Source organism: Strongylocentrotus purpuratus, unplaced genomic scaffold, assembly GCF_000002235.5.
Source record: "Strongylocentrotus purpuratus isolate Spur 01 unplaced genomic scaffold, Spur_5.0 spur5_scaffold_6, whole genome shotgun sequence".
Lineage (NCBI taxonomy): Eukaryota > Metazoa > Echinodermata > Echinoidea > Camarodonta > Strongylocentrotidae > Strongylocentrotus > Strongylocentrotus purpuratus.
This window is the reverse complement of record NW_022145612.1, coordinates 51641899-51662419: the sequence shown is the minus strand read 5'-3', so window position 1 is coordinate 51662419 and position 20521 is coordinate 51641899. Positions and strand designations below refer to the sequence as shown.

At 35.9% G+C, this 20521-nt stretch overlaps 1 long non-coding RNA gene across 1 annotated transcript; it reads left to right on the top strand.

The window, feature by feature from the left end:
- The first annotated feature begins 9681 nt into the window (after positions 1 to 9681).
- Positions 9682 to 15487, top strand: LOC115919440. Its single transcript, XR_004061855.1, has 2 exons — positions 9682 to 9891; positions 14850 to 15487. It is a non-coding gene; the product is annotated as an uncharacterized LOC115919440 (long non-coding RNA).
- The last annotated feature ends 5034 nt before the right edge of the window (positions 15488 to 20521 follow it).

Here is a 20521-nt window from a genome sequence, read left to right as displayed (position 1 = left end):
AAGTCCGCTCCTTATCTCTTGTGTGAAAGTCAATGGTGAGCCTGACTTTGTCCATGAAAAAGTATGGGGTCCCTCCGACCCTGGAGTGGGGGGCCGGGCCAAGTGGTTAGTTTGGTTGCCAACTGGGCAACCTAGTTGATTATTTAGGTTGCGAATTTCAATTTTTGGGGCGTTACAACATATGTCCTTTTTCCACATATTCCATCCAAACGTGAAGAATCTCTTGGCATGACTGTTGAATACTGCTCCTTTCTGGTATCGGTACCTTTAGTCTACCATTATCAAGAGATGTTTTGATTCATGGATGAATATCACATCGTGCCTTACAAGACACTTTGCATGGAACCACCCGTTTATTTTTTAGTGTACATGTAGAGTGAGCTGTTTAAAAATCATCAGAACTCAAATACATCACAGGGGCAGTTGCCAATGGGCAACAAGCAGGAGTGTAAGGTTGCCCCTAGGATTTTAGGGGCCATTGGCACCTGGATAATTGCTAATTTTGAACCTTTCAAGGCTTTCTTTATATCTCACAATAAACCATTAATACTCAATCCTTTTTAATACATGAGGAATTTCACTAAAGATTTTAAAAAAATGGACCTTCACAGCTTTCTGTGAAAAAAACAAAGAAACCCATTAATACTCACTCCTTTTTAATACATGAGGAATTTCACTATTGATTTGAAAAATTCCTTATGCACTTTTATCTTTCCAGAGTTAGAGTAACCCCCAACAAATTTTTATTTTTGTATTTGAATACTGTACTGCTATTCTTTTTCATGTGCATGCAACTGTTTATGAAATCTATTCAATAATTTAAACTGATAAAGACCATATTTAGTACTCCAGTCTATACTTAGTACTTCAGTCTATACTTAGTACTTCAGTCTCTTAATATTTGTATATGAAATGGTGCTATGTTAAGTCTATCATTGATATTTGGTAACTATAATGTTGTTTGAACCTCTTAGATTGTCTTTTTGTTGAAGCCATTTACAGGTGTCTTCAGTTTCAGCAGAATCAGCAGAATCTCAATTATGCAGCAAGTCAAATGATAGCAGTATGATATAATGGTACTAAACTGATTTTAAATCAGTATTAAATCTAGGGTATTATGTATATATATATTACTTAAGTACATGTATTATTTATTTTGTGAATATCGCATGCTCTGCTCTGCTCTTAGGCAAAAATATTAACTGATATTCAGCATTTTGTGAGTGTTAAGTCTTAGTTCTTTGGCCAAGATTAGATATGATATTGCATGAGGGAATTTTTAAAAATTTTGATTGGAATATATGTTACGGTATACAGAATGAAGATGTGCATGTAAAATTTGTTAGGGGATACGATAATGAGGATATTCACAAATATATGCCTTGCTTCTCTTAACTCCCCATTCACTATTAATTTGCTTCCATTGGTCTACAGCACAGAACAAAAACAGTGCAGAAAATTGTAACATTTGTTTTACGTATGATGGGAAGCATAGATGCACACTTTGCTCATGTGCTAAACTTGAAGTTAATGATACCAGCTAATGCACCATAAAGAAATACTTAAAAGGGCAATCCCACCCTTGTAATACGTTGATTTGTATGAAAGCAGAAAAATAAAAGAAACAGAATGGCAAATTTTTTAATGATTCGGACCAATAATAAGGAAGTTATGAATGTTTAAAATATGAGATCACTTTAGTTTAATCTATGCGAAACTCAAATTGGTAGTTCGGTCAGTGGATTGTGACGTAGGACGTGGATAGCTCTCCCATTTGCTGTGTAGAAAAATATTAATTTTTTTTCTTGTAAGTTCCTTATGTGTTTGAACAGAATAAACAGATGGGAAAGTAGTCCGGCACTACATCACATTGACATTACTGCTTCAGTCAACTTTAAGTGCCCATACATATCGTCGCTGTTTTCACGAAGTGACGGTAGTGAAAAAAAATTGCATTCACTTTGCGTTACGATTTTCCTCACTACCGTCACTTCGTGAAAATAGGGACGATATAGTGATTACAACTTTCAAAAATTCATAACTTTCTTATATTTACTCAGAATTAATTGAAACTTTCATCAGATTGCTTTTTTTTAGAGTACCGGTAGTTGTCTATTTGGGTTGGATATCCCTTTAGATGTCATGTGAACATGATTCATCAGCCAATAGGATATATACTTACAAACTCATTTTATGTACTGAAGCTCATGAATTATTTATTATTTTAGATGGGTGATCTGACTAAATCTTGATTTCATGAGGTGAGAGGTGTAAATATCAAATTCAGCCAAAGAGTCAATTTTCAATGAAATTATATTTTGATAGATTACTAGAATTATATTGCACATGAACAATCAAATGAAGATTATAAATGTTTAAATTTTGTAATGCATGGATATGTGGACTTCGGTCATTTTACATTTAACATACAGATTCATGTAAATTGTTAATTGTTCATACAGATATCTTATCTGGTTGTCATTCAATACAACAACAAAATAATCAGGTTACTTGCATGTACTCAAATCATTTTATTTTATGAAACTTTTTATGAAAACTGTCTATCTTCAGATTTATATTTTGTTAGGTAATAGAATCATAATCATACATGTTTTGGTGCATACTGTAAGAACAAAATATCATAGTACCTGTATGCCTTTATCATTTGCCAATTGATCTCAATTTTATTGTACTGCCTTGTCAAGATAATCCATCTATTTTTGCATTATATTGTTTAATTCGACCTATATCAGCAAGACCATTAGAGGGAGACATTCAAAGGAAGTTATTCATGGTGTAACTTCCTTCCCGCCTTTGTAATAAGTTTGTACCTTTTATGATTCTGTGATTTTTTAAAGATTTTTGAGAAACAATGATGATACATTGTAATATTGAACCTAGAACTTAATATTATTTTTTTTAGTAACAGGACTCCACTCTATGGAATACATTATCCCAATTCATTATCTTTGGTAAAGATATGACAGACAATGTTGTTTGTTATTTGATGCTCACATGATTACTATGGTTTCATCTTGCACTTGTTTCTTCAACATGTTTTTAGGACTTAATTTTACTGAAATGGATTGTGATTTAAAGTGCAGATTGAGCTTGCCAGTTTTCTTTCACTCTGTTTATCTAACGTGCTTAATTCATCTCATTTATATATTTTTTTAAATGTATAGGCAATATCCCTGCATCGAGTAGAAACGCAAATATGCTACCATGTTATTATTGCAGTCTGTTTACACGCATTAAAAAAGTACTATTTTGCACTTCAATGTTTAATGAATAATCAAACATGTCAAAGAAATTTATCAAATAAAAGCTTTAAAAAATGACAATACCGGTATTATTTTGAAATATTTTGTTTCTATTGCCAAAGTCAATGAGATGATATCAGTCTATACAGACGGAATATATTTTTTCTCTCCAGATACTTCAATTAAACCTGTTTATTAATGCATCCCCAGGGAAACAGAAAAAAATTGCCACTGTAGACAGGTGGTCTTTCTATACAAGTTCTACAACACACATTTCTCTCTCGCGAGCTAGACAAAGTGCATGACCACTATCGAGATATGGCCACTTACTTGTGACACTGCAGACATTCGGCTTTTGACTGCGATCCGCTTTTGGAAGGATTATTTGGCGATCAGAAATAAATATATTTTCTTGGTTTGCCTTGGGTTTTGAATAATTTTCCGAATCGTGGAACTCGAAATTTATTCTACTTTTCATTTTTCTTCTTCTTTTTCTTATTTTCTGTTCCCTTTTCTGTTTTCTTCTTCTCCTCTTCCTTCATTTTGATGTATTTATTCTCCTAATTCACAATAAAAACATGATATATTCAGAACATTTACAACATAATATAAATAGACATATAAAACAAACATAATATACAATGTAAAAAAGAAAAGAAGAAGATAATAATGAAGTCGGAAGGCTACCCAGTTCAGTCAAGACATAGAGACAAGGCTTCTTCTATGGGGTTCAAGATGATTGTTATAATATTGAATATATAAGGAAAACAATATATACCGGTATCCTAAAAAATATATCCAGCATCATCTATTTTTTTTCTATTCTCGAGTGACTTGGCAATGTTGGTGTTTCTTTCATTGTCTTTATAGCTTATATTTCTCGATGTGATGCACTTGCAAACTAAACAGATCTAGTCTGGAGTAATATACATACGAAATTTTTAGTTTTTGTTTTCAACTGTTGAAGTAATTAGGACGATATGGTTTGAAAGAGAAGTTGTGTGCCTCCCCCCCCCCCCCCCCAAAAAAAAAATCTCTCTCTCTCTCTCTCTCTCTCTCTCTCTCATCCTCCTCCTCTCTAGCTCTCATCCTCCTCCTCTCTAGCTCTCTTTTTCCATCTTCTGTTCTTCTCATTCTTACTTTCGCTTGTCATACTGGTCTACATTAAGGCCTATACATCTACAAAGATGAGCGTTTCTGCAACCCGAGACTTGCCCAACGCAAGTCGGACCTCATTGTATGGAAACACACCGTTGGCATTGGGGCGACACCTTTTCTTTTAACTAGCAGGGCAATTAAGAAAAGCAGGCTCCCTTTGCCTTCAATTTTCGGTTTGTTTGATGTGTTTTCGCCCGTTTTGTCAACTCTTATTATTGGGTGCATTCTTCTTTTGCAGCCCCTATGCTTAGAAAAAATAGAATGGTGTAAATGAATACTGCTGTGCGTTCACTCATCAGAGCGGCGTTGCTGAATAGGCCTAGGACGAGGAAACTCTTTTCAAATCGGCTCTTGTGACGTCCTTCTTTACGTCTCTGTGAAATTCAATAAAAAGGAGGTTCTTGAGACAACTAAGCTCTCGCGATTAAAGGTGCCCTCCTAATTTGCTAACTGCTCCAAAGAAAACGGCAACTTGACGGATCTCAAGTGGGTTAATTCCTTCATTTGTTAGGATAAGAATGGACTTCATACAAAAGATCTAACAAGCAACTAATCGGTCTAAGCATCCAAGTGGATCTCCGTATTTTGTTTTTCTTTATAGAAGCATGCACTTTCAGATGATTTTTTATCACAAACGTGCAGTTAGGTTAAAAGTGAATACACTTTCAGTTCATCTTTCTGAAGACGGAAAATCATTTTGTTTTAATTTCTTCTGAATTAAGACATCTCATATGCCATATCCTTTGACGACCATGCAGAATTTAGGAACCAGAATGTATTATCATCATACTCGGAGATACAACACTAGTCATCGAACTAGTTTCTTTGGCGCGGATACGGTGAGTTGAAACATATCGGCTGACTTTAACGTTCGAGAAGTTACACCGTCATAGGCTAAGCATTTTTTAAATGATATTGGCCTACTGCATGTGTAGGATAAAAGTATTCTTGGGGAAGGAAGACGGTCGGACTGAGCGTGGCGCTTGACTATTATGATATAAACATTCGTACTTATCAATATTTAAGAGGTATTGGCAACTCAATATTAATGGTTTTAACCAGCTGGGATGAGGAACATGGCCTACAAGGGTGTGATGAAAATAAGGAAGTATAGATTATATATTCTATGTCCCTCATCTCAACTCGTTAATACTATTAATATTCGGTCGCCCATACTTCTTAAAAAGCCAAAGGGGCACATGCCGTTTAGCCCTACTGTTTTAATCCACACACACAGAAAAAGATTGCTTGCCTTCCCAAACCTCAAAATACTGGGTCATAAGTATAGGTCTGTAAACATGTACAGACAACTGGGAGCGTTTTTTTTTTGGGGGGGGGGGGAGGGGGGGGGGGGTTAAGCCCCAACCCCATATAGACCCGCCCCTACAGGCTACAATCTCCCAACTTCAAAAGTGCGATCATTGGTAATATTGATGAATATACCACAAATCCCACATTAATTTGGTATACTCAGCCTCAGCATACAATGCCACCCCCTGTTTATATGCCCATGAAGAAAAAAAAAACGAAATAAATATAACCTGGCACGCTGGGCTGCTTATATTCTTCCTCTGCGCACCCCCCCCCCCCTCTCTCTCTCTCTCTCTCTCTCTCTCTATCACACACACACGTTCAATAGAATGGGTATAGATAATCACTCTAAAACTTTAATTTTATCGACACCCCCCCCCCCCAAAAAAAAAAAAAAAGAAAAAAAAAAGAGGGATTTCCTTTGGTCTTCTTTGATGGTAAGTAACTGTAATCATTGTGCTCTGTGCAGAAGTTCTTTAACAGCAGGGCGGCAGCGGGGTTAATCGGAACCTTACAAAAGGAGATCATTAGGGTTTATCCTTTTAATCTACCTCCTTAATGACACCCTCCTAATCTTCTTTATCTAAACAAGTTTCACGAGTGAAGGCTATTCAATGAAATTCATTTTGCGAAGTACCTCGTTAGGTTAGGATATATGTCAAGTGGGGAAATCGAGATTATTCAGGTCATGGAGCTTTTGTTGTTATCCCTTTTTCACTTATCAACAACAAATTCAAACTTTGTTTGCATGGCGCAAAGATAAATTTGAGAGTATTTTTGCTGTATACATACAAAAACCACGCAAATTCAAAATATCCCCTTTCGCTGATGGGTCTCTGATATGAATACTGTCAATGTATTACATTTTCCGTCTAAATGGCAATATTTTACATTCATAACGCCTTATTCTGGAGGCAGGGCTAGTCCCAAAGTCTCTTTCACGATACACATTTGTTGACTCCCCCCGGCTCCCCCTTTTTTCTGTGGACGGTCTTACGGCTATAGTCCAATGGCTTCTATTGGTAAATCAATAATGATCAATCAAAATCGAGAAAAAAAATATACGCTCGTTGTCGGGATGGGGGTTTACTGCCCACCATCCATTTTTGCTATATTTTTTTTTATTACAATATATACGCAAATAAATTAGGTTGGTTGCTCATCACTAATTAATGAAGGTGCCAAGGTGGATACTGTTTTACATTCTAAATGAGATTCGTAATATTTTATTTGACTCTATCGACCCCCTTCAGAGGTATGAGGCCCAAATTTGAAATTATGCGATCCAAATATTGGTACGTAATGGTGACCAGCAGTGACGTAATGCGGGGGGGGGGTGCAGGGAGGGTCGAGTTTCCCCTCCCTCCTCCGCGAAACGCGGAAACTTTGACGTTTCATTAAATCATTAAAGAAACAAGACGATTCGTTGTACAGTTCTTGACTCTTAATCCTCGTCTGAATTCAGTTTTCCCCCTCCCGCGCGAAGCGCGGAAACTTTTAAGTTTTATTAAATCATTAGAGAAACAAGACGATTCGCTGTACAGTTCTCGTCTCTTAATCCTCGTCTGAACTTAGTTCCCCCCCCCCTCCCGCGCGAAGCGCGGAAGCTTTTAAATTTCATTAAATGATTAGAGAAAGAAAACGTAGTTAGTTCCCCCCCCCTCCCGCGCAAAGCGCGCAAGCTTTTACGTTTCAATAAACCATTAGAGAAACAAGACGATTCGTTGTACAGTTCTCGAATCTTTAAATAATCCTCGTCTCAATTCAGTTTTTCCCCTCTCGCGCGAAGCGAAATTCATTAAATCATTAGAGAAAGAAGTATATTCGTTGTACCGTGCTCGAAAATAATCCTCGTCTGGATTTAGTTTCCGCCCCCTCCCGCGCGAAGCGCAGAAGATTTTACGTTTCATAAAATCATTAGAGAAACAAGACGATTCGTTGTACAGTTCTTTTCTCTCAATCCTCGTATGAATTCAGTTTTTCCCTCCCGCGCAAAGCGCGGAAGCTTTTACGAATCATTAAATTATTAGAGAAAGAAGACGATGCTTTGTACCGTTTTCTACTCTTAATCTTCACCTTTTTCTTCCTACGTCCTCTTCCTTTTCTCTCCTCTCTCTTTTTTAATTTTTTTTTTATTTGCCGGCGATTTTGGGAGGACCGCACCCACCGCCCCCCCCCCCCCTGGCTACGCACCTGCTGTCAGATAAACACATTTTGATACCTTGTCCGACCCGGACGCTCAGGGGTTTAAGGCAATAAATTACGGTCAGATAAGCATTCAGGGGCCCGCCTTAGGTCCCCTGGTGGGGTCGAGGCAGTGGAGCCCCTGGAAGCTCAGGGGTTTTAGGCGTTTAATTACGGTCATTTGAGCTTTTTCTTTTTGATACGTTATTATTTTGTGACACTGGCAGGACACTATTCGGAATGGGGTCCAGGGGGCGAAGCCCCCAAAAATCAGGGGTTTTGGGCAATAAATTACCGTCAGGTGACCATCTAAGGGCCCGCCTTAGGGCCCTAGGTGCATTTAGGGGGCAGAGCCCCCGGAAGCTTAGGGATTTTAGGCATTTAGTCACGGTCAGATGAGCATATTTTGATGCCTCATTATTTTTTGACACTGGCAGTTAACTATTCTTTCTTTCTTGCTCTCTCTTTTTTTTTTTTTTTTTTAAAATCTCTCTGTAATATACTTTTTCAAAAAAAAGTGGGGGGGGGGGGGGGGGGAGCTCGACTGCTCGAGGCTCTCGATCCCCGCCGTTCCTCGGGCCCTGACATGAAGGAATCTCAAGAATCATATTTCTTGCCTGGCTGTAAATTTAGGAATTCGTCATTTTCCAACAAACACATAAAAAAGTATAAATTACTAAAAAGTCAGGAAATTATATCATTTCAGCTTTATTTGTAATCCACCGTTATGGAATTAGAAATAAACCACGTTTGAATTTGATTTCCCGAAGCCCCCCCCCCCCTATCAGTACGCCAGTATCCTTTCCCCTTCCTTCTCTCTTATTTTTTTTGATCGGGGTGGGGGGGGGGGCAACAACCTGGGAGGCAAGGCCCTTTCGGGCCCCCGAACTCCTTCTTCCCCCCTTTCTTTTCTTCTCCCTCTTCTTTCTTTCCCTTTCTCTCCTCTCTTCCCTTTCCCTTCTTTTCCTTTCTTCTATCTTTTTTTTTGCGGGGGGGGGGGGCAAGGCCCGCTCGCCCCCCCCTTGGATCCGCGCCTGATGAGAGCACTATATATTTACAATACAATACAGAAAGACATAACAATAAAATACATAGACATAATACACAATTTTATATAAAACACAATAAACACGAGCTAAAGACTAGTATACACTATACAAGTTATAGTAGGCCTATGTCTAAAATATCACGTGGTTTGGGTTGTCTACCACTTTGAGTAACTACACTTTTATTGACAAAAATAGAACAACGAATAGGAACAACGAAAATAATTGTATTATTACTGTTATGTCTTATGAGTTCTCTCAGTAATTGTTTAACACTAGAATTTGTCTATGTGAAATGTGCTAGGGTTACACAACAAACTGTCGATCTAAATATAATTCTTGAAAAAAGGGCAGACAAAAATAGAGTGAAATTCATCTCCAAAAAACCTTTAAATCACAACAATTAAGGACATATAATTTGACTTCCGTCGGGTATCAAAGCGGTTTGACCTGCATCAGAATCGACACAGAGCCTTGCATCTTTTCTTTTCAACTTTGCCAAATCACTTTTCAAATAAAATTTCTTGAAAATTCGGCAGTTAACACAAATGCGATTTGACGAAACATTTGACAATATTACTTGCTTTGACATGTCAGTCAACCTAATAACATGCAAATACTTATTGAGCATCTACCATGTTCACAGAAAATTTGGGGAACTACATAAACAAACGCGAACGCACATGGTGAGATGTAAACTATGTTTACAGTGTGACCGCATTGCACTTATCTTTGTGTAGGAATCACTACACCACGTCAATTGCCATGGCTGAACTGACGCCTCTCGAATGTGCTATGCTGATAAACATCGCTTAGAAAACAAAGATCGAGAATCTTGAGTATCATTTTTCACGAAGTACATTATAATATATCCAGAGATGTTGTCCAGGACAGGCAGTGGTGGTAGAAAGAAAGAAAAGAGGGATATGGTACGTACATTGTGTTGTTTGTACAAGCTCTCCCTTGTTTACGCATGAGTGAGAGCCTTTCATAGATAGCGCAGACGCCAGAGGTTTCGGCTGCATGGGACACCATGTAGTCGGTAGTCGTTAGTACACTACGTGCTTTTCTGTGCTGCTCAGTTTTGTACTGCTGCAACAGAGCAATTGAAATGCAGTACGCCAGTAGGGACTACAGTAAAACTAAACTAGAGATGCTGTTTTCTGTCTAACCAGTAGGGGCCCTGATCCGAGAATAAGGATCATCCGCACAAACGAGGATCGTCTCCGTAAACGCGGACAGACGCGTCAGCAAAAATAAGGATCGTCCGCTTTTTCACTGACAATTCTGATTACTGATCCGCGACTGCGCGTTGGTGATGAGAAAAACTGGAGTCCGTTTTTTCGCATGGCCAGCGCGTGGAATCGGGAACCAGAAAAAAAAAATCCGTCAAAATATGGACGATCCTTATTTTTCAGGACGCATTTTGCCCGCTTATACGAGGATATCCTCATTTATGCGGACGATTTTCATTCTCAGACCATCCCTCCTACTGCTAACTGCAGCTGTTTGGTGTCAAACTCTAGTCTAATACCAAGTGCAAGACACTTCAACGATTTACACCCTCTCACAGTTACAAGAGCGCGCATGCCCCGAAATGGTGGCGCCATTTTAAATTACGAGAAAACATTGATGGCGCAATGTTTATTCGCCAATTAAAATGGTGGCCTTATAACTGTGAAGGGGTGAGGTGTGCATTGTGTAGGATTCTTGATAGCATATCATGCTCGTCTGAATGCAGGTGAAGTTACCCTGATCAATGACGATGTAGACTACAGACATGCGCATTCAATATTAAAAAAACACATCAAGAGATTACATCTTTAGTTACCTTTACCCAAGCTACTGGAAGAATACTGTGTTCCCAGCAGTCGGGCTTCAAGTTCCAGTATATAGGTCTACATGAAAAAAAAAAAAAAAAATGCAATTAAATTGGATAGAGATGTTTATGTTTTCAAAGAAGTCCGAAGAAGTACTAGTAGCTTGCATCGCAATTGTCCCTAAATGTGGTTCTAATGTCATTTGGCACAACTCGGCAGAGGTAAGACGACAAATTAGGTTTGAGCGTATACGGTGGCTGTGTGGAATTACTTATCGACGGGATGACAAATCTTGGGCCCAGAAACTTTAGGTCAGATTTTTTGAGCTAAGGCATAGTGAAAACTCTAAAAATAAATGTGCTATTTTATCCAAGGGACTGGTAGAGACTGATTATATTGGCTGAACTGGAGGAGAGTGAAATCTAACCACATTTGTTTTTGGTAATCGTATTACAAATGGGCATGTCTTAGTGAGATAAAATCTTACAAAAATAATTCTAAAAATACCAATTTAAGAAAAAAAGGGGGGGGGGGTATTTTTATCTCACTAAAATGATTCTCAGAATGCCCATTTTAAGAAAAATGTTATGGGTAAATTATCTTCTCTCATTAGGATAACATTTCAGATTTTTATCTTAGTGAGATAAAATAAAACTCTAAATACAACCCCTGGTCAGGACAATGTATCTGAATGATTTCCTCTATTTTCTCTGTTCAAATGTTACCATCTTACTACCAACCTTAGTTTGAAGATATCATTATTTCTAATTTTCCATGATCAGTGTACATTTTGTATATGAATCAGTGGAACTTCAAATTCTATAATAACCAAAACTTGTGATAACATTTTACTTTGACAAGTTCTGGTTCATGTATGTGGCACAATTCTTATTAAATTATTTGAAAATGTTTGAATCTGTAGATGCTCTACATGCACTTGTTATGCCGACAAATACAACAATTGAATCAGACAGATAGTTATGAAATAGTGAGTGAATGGCTAAATATGTCAATAATATAGGTGCTGGAGAATTAGACCAATACATCTGAATTATGTATCAGGATTAGCATGCTATTCATTGTCATTCAATCTTTTGTATTCAAAATCCTACTTGTGCATTTCAAATTTTCGATTGCTGTTTAACATTCTGTATTCATATACACTGCACATTTAACATAGCAGAATTGTATCAGTTAATTGTGTTGCCTTAGCTACCCTCTTGATCAATGATCCTGTGATAAAAAACTGATTAAATTGCATCTTGTGTCAATTCTTATACAGCAAATTATCTTCTACATGTATGACTTCATGTAAGTGATTAATACAATACATGTAGTCAAATACAAAGAGCTTTTTATCAGTCTATTCTGTAAAACAAATGGACTTTGGACATTGACAATTGACATGTACTGTACATCTAGGCACATGAACATGTTTTTAGTTTGCCAATTAAACTGGGCTGTGTTAGTGAATCTGTTGTGGTGATTTTAGGGGAAAATTGGGAGTGGCAAATGTGCTGGTATATATTTAAATAAAGCTAACTAAAGTAATAAGTATCCTTTATGGTTTATGAACATTTCCTGAATTGTATTTCTAGTGCCATCAGAAAAATAGGATGAGTATGAAATAATAGTGTGTTTAAAGTTAATGATCAATTGAAATGATTTGTTTTGACTCAACACAAAGTTAAAATTGTAGTCACCCTTAACTTACATGTATCTGATTTTGGTGTTTTTGTGGCCTAGATTGTTTGTAATGGTTCTGGTTTCGTATTTGTGGATGCAAAAAGTTATATACTTTTGTGGATTGTTTCATTGACACCTTGTCAAATACATATTTGTTCTTTCTAATCTAACCTCCTCTAAAGTTATCTCTCTCTTCTTATTCCCAGTTCGTCTTTCCATCTTTCTCTTTAGTCTCTTTATACTATATTCCTACTCTTTCCTCTTAATATGCTCTCTGTACCGTAAATCTCCGTGTATAAGGCGCACTTTTTTGCCGCCGAAAAAATTTGAAAGTCGGGGGTGCAACTTATACACAGGTACAGATTTTTTTTTTTTTTTTTTTTTTTTTTTTTTTTTTAGTTTCGATTTATGGCGCTATGCCTGGCAATGTCGCATATGTGTTCTATGTTTCTATAACAAATGGTGTACCACAAGGTTCTATCCTAGGTACTCCATTATTGGAAAGATAGAGGATGCTATTCATATCATGCATGACTATTGATGTTTGGCATAGAACACAGTGCTTCTGCTAGGTGATGTGAAGAGGCTGGTGTGGGACACTTGGTATCATGAAGCCTAAGACTGTTGTTACTATTATTTGTGACAAGTTCACAACTTCTACTGCACCTCGATGTAAAATGAAGGTCCTTCCCCGCGTGGGTTTTCGGCAACAAAACAACAACAACAACAACAACACAAAAAACGATTTTTTTTTTTTTTTTTTTTTTTTTTTTTTTTTTTTTTTTTCCCCCCCCCCCCAAAATAGGGGTGCGCCTTATACACAGGTGCGCCTTATACACGGAGATTTACGGTACCTATTTTTCTATCTGGATTAATTTGCTTCTCTATAATACATTGTAGCTTAAAAATCATGCGAAAAGAAAATAAAGCTGGTATTTCAGCTAGTTGTTTTGAACACAACTTTAATCAAAATTTTGATGTTGCTCTATAAGGGCAACCATTTCTCTTTCCTTTTTAATATTTGATAATCTGAAAGCAGTTTGGTGGCCTTGTACCATGGAGCTACTGCTAGTATAGAGTCTTGTGAAAAACTAATACATTTTAATTATGACCTTGCCCATTGCCAACCACCAATTTTTTTTTAGTGGAGGCTTTGATTACCATGTTCCTTTCAAAATGGCTTCGTACATGAACTAAATATGCCATTTTTGAATTGTAATCAAATTTAATGCACAAATACTTGTTACAGGTAATTGCCAAGTATTGTTACAAATAATTTCATTTACCTGTTACAAATAATTGTACTTATAGCCAGATTGCAAATTGCATACATTACATGTTATTGGTACATGTACACTGTGGGACATGCCATAATGTATGTTCTAGTGACAGTCCTACCTAGCAACAGTTAATGTAAGCAGTTCGCATTCTGACTATTAATTTGTAATACAACTATTCATAACAGGTAAATGAAATCATTTGTAACATGGTTCTTAACAAAGATTTATGCATTCAATTTGATTACATTACAAAAATGGTTTATTATACAAATACAGTTTCTCACACATTTTTGTTCTGTCATTGTGAAGTTGTTTAATAACATGATAATTATTGTATGTAAATAGAATATTTAGTGTCTGTAAACACAATGAATAAGAAATTATCGCCTACAAAAATGTCTCGGTCATATGTATTTGCTCAGATGTGAATTTTAGGTTGGTGAGATATATATGTACATGAGATACACAAACTATCATGGATTGGTTCGACACAGTGTTGATTCAAATTCAAGGTTATGCTTGTGATAATATCGTTAAACGGAGGACACAATGGCGCCCATCCTCCATTGTTTGCTTGAAAGAGCTCCCTTATGATTATTATATGCTGAGCAAATGATGCTTGAGTTCTAATTGGATGAACAAGATCACGCCCAAAGCAATTGCACTGTTTGATATGGGACAGTAGTTCTGACTACAATTTCCATATCTTGCTATAATTGGTTGTTTGATAAGGAATAGTGAAAGGAGATCATGCTTTAGTAAACCTTACAAACTGAAGAGGTTGCATGATGATTGTTGAGATGAATACAAATTCTTTTAAAAAGAAAAGTTACCTAAGTAAAAATATAAGTATATAACCATGCATGTAATAATTAGTTTGTCATATTTTTCTGGTGGTTGTACATGTAGGATGTACAATGTAGTCTACACCTTTTGGTGTAAGCTGTCACTTTCAATATGAAATTGAAAGTTCTGATATTTTAATCCATTTATTTGTTGAAGTTAGTCTATAAAAATGGCAAATAAGAAAGCTATTAACAATGATTTAGCCATATCTTTAAGTTTCTATAAATAATAGTCCCTTTTTATTCTCTTCTCCAGCAAAACGCTCTGGCCCATGATGCAGACCGGGGCCAACCGTGCATGAAGTGTGGCGACAAGTGCCCTGGCCTTGCACTGCATTATTGGAGGTAGGTACCTTTCTACTCCGATTTGATCACTCAATTAGGGCTTTGTACATTTCATGAACGGAAAAGACAAAAAAGTTAGTGGGATGTACAACATGTCTTGCTCTCCCATGTCGGAATGGAAAAAAATGTTTTAAAGGGTTGTAGTAGTAGCCGACTTGATTGAATATCATTTCTTGTTGTATGAATTTGATATATCACATGAATCCCCACAGACCTTTAAAAAAAAAAACATTATTTAAACACATTGCCATATGAAAAAGTGAAGAGTGAAGAGTGCACATTGTAAATGTAGATTTATATTAAGTCCAATGAACAGGCCAACAGTAAATTTTGCCCCTTTTCAATTTAAATAAAGAGTGGCTCTTTTAGATATTGGTATGATTTTAATGTTTTTGTTTTTCATAGTTCAAGACTCTGTGTTTTTGCTCATATTATTTTCAGTTTGATGGGATTATGTAGATTCTAGTAAACTCAGTTCTAACAAATATGCCCCCCAAAAGATAACATTAACAAAGACTTATTGTCAAGAGGAGAAGCAACATAATGATACATACATGTAGAAGCAATTATTTCAGTCCCCTGTACAGTAAACCAGGATACAATATACAATCTCTGGCTGTGTGAAATGACCCAATACTAATCAGACTTCAAAAGGTGCGAATATCTATTCTGAATGGATGAATGAAGTGTTGATTTGTTATGATACCCTGCTGATGTCCTGCTGCTCTTTATAATGATGAAGCAGACAAAAATGCCAATCTTGGTTTACTATGAAAATATGAGATGTTGGTTAGAGAGAAAATAAGAGAAGAATACAGAAAGCAGTGCATATTGAAGAAAGTCTTTGTTTGTGTATGCTGTGTAATGGAGCATTGTAGATTACAATAATACATATCAGGATTGCTTCCATTTAAATTGAATACATTTTCATTTTGTGACCTTGCGAACACCGATGAAAATGATTCTTGATAAATCGAGCGTTGGACTTCTCACATCCTAGAGAAAATATTACTTATAATCTGCAGCCAATTTCTCTCAGAGAAAAGCTTTTTGTAAACTGCACTTATTTTTTGTCATAATACCAATGGGCGCCCATTAGTTCTTGGCTTTGCGAATGCTTAAAGTTTTATTGGGAGTATTAATAGGACTTTATTACCCATAAACTATCCGAGTATCATCTGTTATTGCGTGAAATTTTAAAACCCATCTTACTCCAGTGCACCTAGAATACCCATACTTGTAGGTTTGTTAAGCAGATGTCATAAATGCATTCATTATAAAGATATAAATTGTATGTATTTGATCATAACTCATAATGAGAACATTTCCCGAAGAAGCATATTGACATTTCTGAGGTACTTGATAATTGGACCATCATGGGCCATAAAACGACATCTGAGGAAATTGTAATTGCCTCTTTTTATAGAGATAATTTGTTTTGAAATCTTGTGATATGAAACACTTTAACCGATAGGACATTCATCATACATGTGTATGCACATGACATGCATTTGTTTAAATAATATTTTACTTTAAAGGTTGTGCCTTCTATTAGCTTGGGATTTTAAAGTTAAACCATGATATTGGTTTAAAAGAAATTTACAGGATATGAAATGTTGCTTTATACTTTTGAATCTTTGCAATTTCAAACTTTGCACACACTTAAAAAAAAAGTAGTATCATGTGTAAGCCCACAATATCTTGGTCTGGGTCTTAGAAAAAAAAGTGTTTTAAGTCCTTTAATCAAATCATATTGAGTGGGTTAAATAAGGAAAGAACAAAGATCATTCTGGAGTGTCAGCATTGATTACTTAGTATTGTTGATTTTTTTATTATTATTGTTTTTATTATTAGTAGTATCATTATTTTTCTTTTTACTTATTTATTTTTTTTTTTTTTGGGGGGGGATGGGATTGTTTGTTGGTCTTGAAGAGGTTATAAATTATTGATTCTAATTATCATGATCTTAGCACGGATTTGCTAGATCGATGTGATGAACTGATTTATATGAACTTTATTTCTTTCTTTTAGAATATATCCTTTGCCTTTATCAACACAGTGGTCTACCTTTAATGAGTGAAGCATAGCTCTTGTCTAGTTTTTTTTGTGGTATAGACACAATGCATAAATCATCTTTAAAAGATGACAGCGTTTTTATGGTGTGCAGAAGACCTCCAGGAAAGCCATTCAATTTAATTTATTACCAGATGACTTTTTCATACTACGCTTTTATCCTCAATTTCAGCAGTGCACCTGATTTTCAGCCACATTGTTGTAACATTATGTATGTGAAAGCAGACTGAGTTTTTTGTTTTTTGTTATAATTTTTTTTTTTTAATTACAAGAGTTCATCTGACCCTATTTGGCTGTAGGATAAATTACTAAATACTAATGCCATGAATTTCAGTTGTAATTCAAAATACTCCCAATATTTAGGTTGTGTGACTTTTTACATTTTGTGAAGAGGAAATCGTAGTTTACTAATAATTGACAGATCAATTACTTACAGTTTAATATTACAGTTCAACTGCAGTTCTTATAAAATTAAGAATTTACTCTTGAATACGTGATGCTTTATTACTAATGAAATAATGCCAGTTATAGTGTTTTTTTCATGATGTTACATCTAAATTAGAACTAGGGCTTCAGTCAAGCTACATGTAGACAATCATAGAAACTTACCGGTACTGGGATTTTACAGGGTTATAAGGTTAAGTAAAGATGTCCATTGATTTGTACTGTCATCCTTGAATGCTGAGCCAGCTCTTTGGAAAATTATTAGATCGATAAAGACTTTTGTCGTGGACTTGAAAAGAAATTTTAAACAGTGATAGAAAAGATGATATCATCTGGTTGAGTTTCATTGTATTTTTGGAGGGATTTAGGAAGTTCTTTCTGGATAAAGAAGCTTTGTTATGGTTGAGTTCTCTTGTGGGAAACCTATTAGTTATTCTTTATGAAGAGGACTTTACATGCCCATAGGGACATATGACTGTCTCCCATCCTTCAATTAAACCTGGTAAATGCAGGTCTGATGGCCCCTTTATTTGCTTCTAATATCACTGATTTTAGAGGGCATTCTTGTAATTTGGGTTGTAATGAAGGGAATTATGGCCCTTAATCCATGTCAATATTTGAAGGACACGTTATGTGCATGTATTTGTCCGTTGACGTTATTTGCAAGTACTTGATGACATGATGTCTGATGAATGGCAGAAAAATTGTAAGGCTGTTCTCTTTCTCTTTCTCCTTTTTTGTGGGGGGGGGGGGAGGGTTGCATGTAACTTATTGTGATCCTTATTATCTTCAGCTGTATTACCGGTAGCGCAATATGGATTAATAAGCATTGTCATGTTTCTTTGATAGAAAATTCAAAGAGTGTAAAAATTTTATCAATGAAAGAAAAAAACTTTGATGTGGTTGTTGAGGAGGAAAGAAAATTTTTCTTAGGATAAGGTGTACACATACAGGCCCACATTGCACCGGATATGATAATTTCGCCATGGGCTTACTATATATGTATGGTCACGCAGGGAAAAAATTACTTTAAAAATTTGGGGAGCTACTTTTCAAGCTTGCTTGCTTTAAAATAACACTCTTTAATTTGTTTTGCATTGAACTCTATGCAAAATTTGGGGGCTCTTTTAAAACTTTCGGGGTGCTAATTCGCCCTGAGCCCCCATGTATTTTTTCCCCTGGTATGGTGTGATAGTACCATGGCTACCATACTGACAAGCCAACCAAAATAGGCATGTACATGTACAGTACTCATTTTCAAACTTCTTGTTTTCCCCAGTGTCTCTTCATCAGTAAACACAGATACATACAACGAGGCAATGTTTAATCAAGATAATGCACAATGGGCACTATACAAATTTTTTGGGAAAATATTGTACGGTGCTTAACCAAAACAAACATTTGCCTTGTCTCCGAATGTCTCATTGAGTGACCTTTATGACAGAGTCTGACAATGACATACCATAAAAATAGGAGACTCAAACAAATTAGAATATTTTGAATAAACCCTACCTCTATCTATAAGGAACACATGATATGTAACACAACTGTCATTATAATGACATTTAAATGGTTTTGTTTATTTATTTATTTGTTGGTACACTGACTTTTTAAAGTGTATATGTACTGTACATTCACAGTAATTTACTTGTGTTATTCCTACATGTATACAGAGATAGGATCTCATGTATGTAAGGGGGGGGGGGGGTAAAGCAATTTTCAAATCCCACACATAATATACCCCATTGATTATTTATTCAAAATTGGTATCTTTTAATCTATATGCATATATGTCATGCGAAATATACAAAATGCAATTTACATTACACATCTGTAACATTGCATCCATGTTATTCAATTATTGAAACATCCCATGCAACTGAAGTGAAAGTGAACTCCTCATCTTATGGATGTGGCGCCCTCTATTGGCAGGTTTGCTTCAAGCCAGTCAGAATCTCACCAGAAGCTCGGCTTAGGCTATACATGGTTTTCAGTAAAGATAGAGAAGAGAAAATCCATCTCGTTTTGAAATGTGTTTTTTTTTGTATTTTCCTTCTTCAGTATGTTCTCTACAATTCTTGGGACTATTTGTTGTATAAAGTTTAGTATCATTTTGTTTTACTTCTTTCAACCACATGCCTTCAAAATCTTGAATGTTTCATATTTTAGACACAGATAGTTTGCATGTGTGTACAAAGATCAAATATTATTTTAAATTCAATAGTTTGACAATATGAACATCATTTTCTTCAACTTGTGGCAGACATTGATTAATTTTGAATGGACAAAATTGGGGGTAACTGAAGTAACATTGAGAATCAATTGGAAAAAAAGACACACTGAAGAGCAGTGAGTGATTTTGCTTTCAAATCCAAAAAATTCCTTGTCTAAAACAAGAAAGGAGTAATTACAGAGAAGAAATCTCATTAAGACTATCTCACAAATGTAAACAGATCTCTTGTGAACAACGAAATATCAGAAACCCAAACGCATGTTTAAATATGTATTTTATAAGCATACTGAAGCAGCCACTGAATCTGACTAGAGTATGATGCAAGCAAACATGTATGTGGCATCCATTTAACTGTAGCTGGAGTCCATATACATAGCAACTATCCGATCCATTAAGATACCGGGTAGAAGGATGGATATAATGTCTTGATAAGAGAGAGATATGCAAAGCCAAACAGTAGTGCAGTAAACATGATATGGTAACCTTTTACAAGATACATATACATTTGCCGTTGCTATCCCGTGTTCAACAAGCAAGTGAGTAAATGCATTATGTTTACCTAGTAATCAGATGAATATGCTTTATCCTATGTTCCACAGTAATTAATACAAGTAGGATGCTTGTGAGATATTTTTTAGTAACATCTAAGAAGTTAAAAAGTGAGATACCATACATGTAGCATAGGGCATTCAGTAAGGACATTCATGTTGAGATCTAGAAAGGTGTAATGCCTTAGTCACACCTTTGCATATTGCTGCTTATTTATGGCAAGCCGTTTTAACATTTATTCCTATTTCTTGATATCAAGAATTACGATTGCTTTGCAACAGAAA